The 8,498-nt window shown below is 50.9% G+C and overlaps 1 long non-coding RNA gene across 1 annotated transcript; it reads right to left on the bottom strand.

The window, feature by feature from the left end:
• Positions 1–866: 866 nt before the first annotated feature.
• LOC309872590 lies at positions 867–3,963 on the bottom strand. Its single transcript, XR_014315987.1, has 3 exons — positions 3,898–3,963; positions 2,942–3,071; positions 867–1,043 (listed from the first exon to the last, which is right to left on the bottom strand). It is a non-coding gene; the product is annotated as an uncharacterized lncRNA (long non-coding RNA).
• Between the last annotated feature and the right edge of the window lie 4,535 nt (positions 3,964–8,498).

Raw genomic sequence — 8,498 nt, 5'->3', positions numbered from 1 at the left:
TATGAGATAATATGCTGCAAACTAGACTTTCCCCAATATCTTATTGTACTCCTTAGCTCTGCCCACTTCTTGCAACTAGTTTGCCTTGAGACTCATACAGAGAATGTGAACATTTGCGTGGCCCCTGGGTTTACTGAGGGGACCCAATGACTATCAGCTTTAGGACTCCAGGTGGGAAGCCTGGCCCTGACCTCATAGCATTGGTTGCCTCAGGGAATAGGCTGGACTTCTTGGATTTTGAGTTTCATAAGCCAGACTATAGGACTTCCAAAATAAGAAGTGATCGTTGGGTGGCTCAGTGGGTTGAACCTCTGTCTTTGGTTCAGGTCATGATCTCAGGGTCCTGGGATCGAGCCCCGCATTGGGCTCTTTGCTCAGCGGGGAGCCTGCTTCCCCCTCTCCCTCTGCCTGCCTCTCTGCTTACTTGTGATCTCTGTCAAATAAATAAATAAAATCTTAAAAAAAAAAAAGTGATCATTGAAATTTAAAACTCAGTGGAATAAACAGAGCCAGAGAAGGAGATCTGAGAATTTACCCAGAATGCAGCACAAAGAGGTAAATAGTGGAAAACAGGGAATAGGGAGAGGGAGAGAGGATAGAAGGAGAAGGTCCAACCGATGCCAAGTAGAATCCCAGGAAGAGAGACTGGAAAGAATGAGGGGCAATATTCAGAAAGACAATGGCTAAGGAATTCTAGAACTGAAGACAGAAGTGAGTTTTCGTAGAGCAGAATCATGCCAAGCTCTGGGGCATATCACGGGGCAATTCCAGATCACAAAGAGAAGCCTTCCTGAGCTCCTTGCTTCCCAAATCCTTCTCTTCTGCTCTCTGACAGGCCGAACCACTGTGACTTTGCATTTGCACTGGTACTGCTTCCACTCACCATTCTTCGGTGGACAAGTTTTGCCTCAACCATGAACCTGGGAGCTTTCTGAAGGTGGGAGCCCTTCCCCGAACCCCAGTCCTGGGGAAGGATGGCGAAATACCTAGTCGGAGATAGTCCTGGGCCCATGGCTCAACTCCTCCTGTCTCAGTTTCTTCATCTGTAAAATGGAATTAGAAATACTTGGACAGGGCATTCTGAGATTTACACGTGGGGTGATTTCCTCCCACACTGTGTCCCTGTTCTGTTTAATCTATAATAGCATTTTAATGCCACTATTTTTATTTCTAGATTCTACCCCCCACCCCTGGTCAATTCTGCCTCTTCTTTTCTTTTTCTTCATATATTCATGGAAAAAAAAAAAGTAAAAATTAAAAAAAAAAAGAAAGGGCGCCTGGGTGGTTCAGTCAGTTAAGCATCTGCCTTCAACTCAGGTCATGATCTCAAGGTCCTAGAATCAGGCTCTCTGCTCAGTGGGGAGCCTGCTTCTCCCTCTCCCTTTGCTGCTCCCCTTGCTTGTGTGTACTCTTTCTCTCTCTCTTTGTCAAATAAGTAAATAAAATCTTAAAAAAAAAAAAAGTAAAAGCATATATTCATGAAGAACCATAAAGTGTTGGCTCTCAGATCTAGTTTTAGCAGCAGAGGCCTTTCATCAAATAAAAATATATTGTTGGAGACCCAGTTCCAGCAGAATAAAGGAACTGCCGGTTGAATTGGGGTGGGTGGGGTGGGATGGAGACCCAGAGTTCAGCTGACTCATTTCCCCCTTTCCCTCATACCACCCCTGTGGCACCATGGCTGGAACAAAGTTAGAAAACCACCTTCAAAAGCTTTAAAGCGGCATTCCCCAAAATGTGTATCTGGGAACCCTACTTCATAGTGTCCCATGACAAAGGGGTTCTGTGGTTGAATACATTTGAGAAACACTGGATTAACCAAAGCACATTGAGTCTCTGAAAGATTTCTTTGAGAATTTAACACTTACACTGAGCCCTAGGAGTCTTAAAGAGGGTAACTGATGTGCTGAGTTCTGCAAACCTACCATTTTATCCAAGAATTACCCCGTAGGGGTGCCTGTGTGGCTCAGTCTATTAAGTGTCTGCCTTTGGCCCAGGTCATGACCCTGGGGTCCTGGGATCGAGCCCTACATCAGGATCTCTGCTCAGTGGGGAGTCTCCCTCTCCCTCTGCCTGCTGCTCCCTCTGCTTGTTCTCTCTCTAACAAATAAATAAATAAAATCTTAAAAAAAAAAAAAAAGAATTATCCCTGTAGGCTGGTGTTGTGTAGAACACACCAGGAAAATGCTATACTGGATAATAGTAATAATAACAGTAATTTTTCCTATGTCCCCCTTCAAGATCTATAAGACTAGACACTAAAGTAAGAGGTGAGGCAATTATTACTTTGGATTGAATACGAGCTTTAGTCTTTTCTGACCCCCGCCCCCGCCCGCCACCCCGCCATTTAGAAAAGACCTGTGGGAAACCCAGCAATTTCCAGGCCTTCTTTCTTCCCATCTCTGTTCTGCAGCCACAAACACAGCCTGCCTGGGCATGGACTTGGGTGAGGCCCCGTTTCACTGGTCAGTTCTTTTGACACCTCATACTGGGGCCCACTTTTGTCCCAGGGCTGAGCCGGCCCTTTGGTCCAGGCAGCAGGCCCCAGAGCTCTGGCTTGGCCCGTGAGAGCTATGGGAAACCTGGTTCCCACTTGCCCACCCCCTTCCCGGCAGCCCAAAAGGCTGCCCAGGCTTTTCTTTCCTCTTCTTACTGGCAGGAAGAATTTCTGGAAGTGCGGCTGGGCCGGTGACAATGAGGCAGGATGCCCATCCCCCTTACCAGCCCAGCCCAGCAGGCAAGAGCCCCTCCCAGGGCTGGGGCTCACAGAGGTAAGCCTCCCTGCCTGCCCAGCCCCACCTTGGGCTCCTGGGAACAGGACAGACCCCTGCACAGGGCTGGGAAGCAGGGGCCGGTGCACTGGAGCGTCTCTCCAGAGGCAGAATCCCACAGTGGGTCTGCCGGATCTCTCTCCCACAGTTTTTTCCTCTTCCTTTCATACCTTGAACAGACAGCAAGGGGTGGGTCTGTGGGCAGATCTGTCTCTGGGGGTCTAGAGTCCAGTCAGGTGGTCCAACACACAATTTTGAGAATGTTGATGAAACCTCTTCAGGCTTTGACGGGCACGGAGGCTGTGGAAAGATCTAGTTTGGACTGGGAATGAAGGACCATCTGCCCCTAGGGCCTAGGGCCTCAGGGCAGCCGCCCCTACTCCCCACCCAGTAGGTCCGCTGGCTTACTTTGTTTCTCTTTTTGGTGCCCTTGTTACTATGGCTACAGCCACATCACTCAGCCATCCTTCCGTAGGGGAAGTTGAGCAGGAGTTTTCGAATTTTAAAAAAGTTGTTATTGTCTGGGATGCCTGGGTGGCTCAGTCGGTTAATCATCTGCCTTTGGCTCAGGTCATGATCCCAGAGTCCTGGGATCGAGCCCCGAATCGGGCTCCCTGCTCAGTGAAGAGCCTGCTCCTCCCTCTCCCTTTGCCTGCTGCTCTATCTGCTTGTGTACTCTCTCTCTATATCTCTCTGTCAAATTAAAAAAAAAAAAAAAAAAAAAAAAAAAAGTTGTTATTGTCTGAGGGGAAGCAGCCAAAAAAAAAAAAAAAGATGCATTATGTGTGCACTGGACTTGGCTTTCCCTCATAAATGAATGGGCTTTCCAAAGAAAGTATTCAAGGAGGAGTCCAGAGGAGGGAGGAAGCTTTCCCTTAGCGCCACAGTGCCCTCATGCCTAAACCACATGCCTCAGTTTGGGCTCCTGGAGGGCGGGAGCCCTGCTGCTACCCTCTGACTGGAGCACGATGGTGCAGAGACCCTGCCCCATCCCCCAGGCCTGAGCAGCCCTGAAGAGCCCAAGGAAGGTCTCAGGATGTTACAGGGGTCAGTGTCCCTTCAGGCCTGTCATTCTCCGACTCCCTGCGACCCCATGTACATACCAGGCTTCTTGTCCGTGCCTCACCTTGGCTCAGGTGTTTTCCTGAGCCTGGAGCACCCGTTCCATCCCTCTACTTAACCAGTTGTCACCGTCCTTCCTAGCCCAGGACTGGTCCTGCCTCCCAGCAGCCTGCCCTGACTGCCCCACCCCACGCTGACCTCTCCTCCCTCTTCCCTGCCCTGCGGTCCCTCTGTGGCCATGTGCCTGTCACTTCGTGGGGACTGACACCTCCATGCTCAGCCCCACACAAACATAGCAGTTGGGGAGGAGGGCCAGCACAGCAGAATGATGGATGAGGCTGTCGTGGCTCCCTTCCCCGCTGTGGCTGTGGTTAGGAGATCTCCCCTAGAAGAAGGCTGATATTTTCCAGGAATTTCCTGAGGGGAGGGGACCAAGCATTCCGGAATGAGAGCCAGCTGTGGAATTGAGGCCTGGGGGTGAGGAGCAGGGCTCTGGGCTTCCTGGCTGAGTCAGTGACCATCTCCAGGTAATTTATGGGCTGAGTCAGGGCTGGGGGCCATGGAGGTAGGGAGAGCATGGGGGCGAGGGTGAGGGAAGGTTATGGGGCAGGGAGCCTTTTGGCAGCCTGTCAAGTGGAGGGCAGCCTGATTGACTGGAAGGGAGTCTGGCTGAGTCAGGCACAGACCCCCTTCTCCTCAACCAGCTTTGCTCCCTTGCCTGGAGTCTACCAAAGCAGCAAGACCGAAGAAGGAGCCGGAAGATGGATAGAAAGCTGCAGAAGGGGAGAAGCCTCTGGCTGACCTTGGGGGCTCAGGAAGACAGAGGAGGCCAGGCTGGAAGTGAGTGGGCTTGGATAGGCCTCAGGGCTGAGCTGGGGCTGAGGAGAGCTCCTGGCTCTAGCATCCAGGCCTGGGAGCAGCCTGCTCCTCCTTCCTTCCTGGGCCTGCCCCCTTTCTCAGCTGAAGAAGCCCATCTGGCTTCCATTCAGCTTCTGCCGTGGACCTGCCGGGTGACATGGGCTGGGGGCCTCCTCCTTTCTGAGGCTCCAGTCCTCACTTGGACAGGATTGGCCGGCTCCTCTAAGCCCTGAGTGGGGCTACTCGGTCGCACTTGGGGAGTCCAGTCCGATGGTGGTAGCCTGCAAAGCAAGGCTCAGCAGAAGCCGGTCTGGGAGAGCTGCCACCTAAGGCCCACTGGAGGCCCTGACCTGGAATGGCAATGGGGCTGGGATAGGAGAGGGACTGGGGGAGGCTGTGCCTGGTTACTGTCCCCTCCAGGCCGGAGGAGCTGGGGGGAGTGGGCAGCACAGCATGTGTCGTCACACACACACACCCCACACACCCTCAATTCCCAAGGAAAACCCATGTCTGTCCGTCTCACCCAGCGCTGAGCCTGGGGTCCCACGGGAAGAAAGGTTCCGACACGTGCTCCAGGGAGGACCCCTCTCCTGCTGACAGAGCGAGGCAGAAGTGTCCCCTGGGGGATGGGGCCCAACTTTCCATGTCATCCGTGCGTATCTGTCGCATCATCGTACCTGTGGTGGTGGCAGAATTGTCCCACGGCAGAGTCCAAGCAGGGCAGGCTGCTGTGGGGTTGGGGCTCCACTGGCCCTGGCCTCAGCATCTCAGGGGGGATCCCAGATATTTGGGTGTCTTAATCTGGCTCCGTATGCTCCATGAGAACTTTGCAACCAGACAAGAGATTTGAAGAAGAATTTGGGGGATTGTGATACCATATTAAAGACACACACACACACACACACACAGAAAATCCACATTTTCTATATGACGGAAGAACCGCTTTTCTTGCTAAGAATAGTCATGATGAAATTGAGTCTGGACAGAAGAGGGCGGAGCACATATGCAGGACAGTGACAGTAGCTTGACCCCAGAGCAGTCCCGCCCCGTCGCGACCTGGTCCTGTCAGGCCCCTGTGCTGAGAGAGGTGGTTGGGTTCTAGAATAAGTTGGAATCCAGCTGACAGGATTCTCTGGATGATGGGGCATGGGATCTAAGAGAAAAGGCACAGGGACCACTCCGAGGTTTTGGTCAGAGCGACAGAAGGGCTGAAGTCACCACAGACTGAGACGGAGAATGCATTTTGTTGTACATTTAACAGATTGCTTTATTATGCTTTTATTATGAAAGTCCAGGAATTGGGAATGGCTGGAACTGAGCAGGGCATCTGTCGGGTCCCTGCCCACAGGGACCTCTGGTTCATCACACTACCCACCGCAGGCCTAGGGGCTCCCAAGAGGCCCTGGTACAGAAAGAAGGAGGCTTACCTTCTTGCGTCTGGTATGGGGGAGAGAAGTGGTGGTGGGAAAGGGTCTGACCCTCCCGAGTCCGCTAGGCTGGCCCACGAGACCCAGAGCCCAGGAAGGCGGTGGCGTGTGTGGGCTTCTGTCTAAACAGACCCACCTTTGGCCTACAGAGGCCCTTTCTCCTCAGACCTGGTGTGCTGTTGCGGCCAGCACCTTCTAGAGGAAGCGTCCACAGGAGCCCGAGACTATACTTGGATTCTCTGGCCACAAACCCCTGCAGGCCTGTCCGGCCAGAGACGTGCCTGTGCATCCCAGCAAGCAAGCGCCTGGGGACTCATGGCCAGAGAGGTTGTGAGGATGGCTTTGTGAGGCCATTCAGGTTGGCCCTGCCAAGTCTCCCTGCCAGGAGAGGCCAGTTTGGCGGCCAAGCCTCCTGAACTTATGTTACCTGAGAAAGTAGCCTTGAAGCCATCTGTTTCCCCTTGCTTCGCAGGCCGGGGGCCTGCCTGACCCAGGGGCCAAATGCCCTGTCTCCTCACATCAGCAGAGATGAGGGATAAGAAGACAGCTCTGTGGAAAGAGTAGGGAGAACCAGTTTTTGTGAGAATATAGGTTCCTGGGCACCTCTCCGGCCCTGCAGAATCTGAATATTTACCCAGCTCCCCTGGTGATCTGGTGGGGGTCAGGGGTCAGGAGCCCTGGCATAGAAGAGGTATGCTCTGCACACTATCTGGGGAGACACCACAGCTGAGGAGAGTCTGAGATATGTCACACAGTTCGGGGGGCAGGGGATGGGATGAGGACGTGTGCTCTGGTTGTCTGAAGACAAGAGAACTTGGATCTTTGTGGGGTCTCAAGGGGGCCATTTGAGTGGTTGGAGCTGGGATTAAGGTGGGCCCCAGGTGGGGAATGGGGCCTCCTCGGGGCCATATAGGGCATACCCTGGAGCTAGTCTGTATCCCGTGACCTGCTCTTTCTCCCTGTAAACTCTTAACCCCGAGCTGGAGGGGATCCCCAAGGGTAGGGCTCACCTGCCCAGACAACATTGAATAAATAAATGTGCTCTGCCCAGATTTTATCTCTTCAGGATTCCGGAGCACAAGACAAATGGCCTCAACGTCTGGCAGGGAGGTGTCATTCATCCTCTGGGGTGAGCCTCAAGCCTGGGGATGGGGTGGGGAGCGGAGAGAGGTAGATGCGGACAGTCCCCACGTGGGACATGCAGACTTGGTGGCCAGTGGGCCCTGGAGCTCCATGTGCCAGGCTCAGTCCTAAGATCCCTCAGAATGACCCACCTTCCCAGGGAGTATACAGGGATGGAAACCAAACCCAGTATCCTTTAATTTAAGGAGTCTATTTCTGAGGCTTATTCTGGGGAAATACACAAGGATTTAGCGATAGGGTTGTATTTCTCTGCTCTGTGCTATTTATAAGCCTGAAAAACTGGAAGCAACTTAAACGTTCAATAAGAGGGGATTGGCTAAATGAATTCTGAACCATCCAGAAAATAAAACACAATGCAGTCTTTAAAAGAGGATGCTTAAGGGGCGCCTGAGTGGTTAAGATGTTTGAGCCTCCTACTCTTGATTTCGACTTGGGTCATGATCTCAGGGTCCTGGGATTGACCACCCTTGTTGGGCTCCGTGCTCTGTTCAGAGTTGGCTTGGGTTTCTGTCTCCCTCTCCCTCTCCCTCTGACCCCCTGATCCCTTGCACACTCCCTCATATAAATTAATTAATTAAAAAAAAAAAAAACGATGCTTAAGAACACTTAAGGACTTGGAAATAAGTCTATAGCATAGAAGGCAGAAAAATAAAAAGCTAATAAATAAATAAATAAATAAATAAATAAAGTGGTTTGGAAATATATTGATTCATCAAAAATGTTGTAATATCATACCCCAAAACACTGGCTGATTATAAGATAAAAGGTAATTTTAGGTTTTTGTTTTTAATTTGATTTTGCTTATCTGGTTTTTTAATGTGTTCTAGGAGAGTCATTTGTAATATGAATAGATTCATCATAAAAACTATATAAAAATTTAAAAATTAGAATATCCCATAATCATCACACTGAATGGAAATAAACATTATTGGGATATACATTTCAATAAAATCAGGAAAATATTGTGTGTATATGTGTGTATATACACACATATACACACACATAAAATTCTGATTTTATATGTAGATATAAAGTCATTTGCACACACATAAATATATAAAAGAATTTTATATCCAAGAATTTTCCTGGATCATTAAAGTAGTCTTTGAGGGGCACCTGGGTGGCTCAGTGGTTAAAGCCTCTGCCTTCGGCTAAGGTCATGATCCTAGGGTCCTGGGCTCAGCAGGGAGCCTGCCTCCTCCTCCTCTCTCTCTCTGCCTGCCTCTCTGCCTACTTG

This window comes from Mustela nivalis, assembly GCF_964662115.1.
Source record: "Mustela nivalis genome assembly, chromosome: 8".
NCBI lineage: Eukaryota > Metazoa > Chordata > Mammalia > Carnivora > Mustelidae > Mustela > Mustela nivalis.
This window is presented reverse-complemented; position numbering and strand designations above follow the sequence as displayed.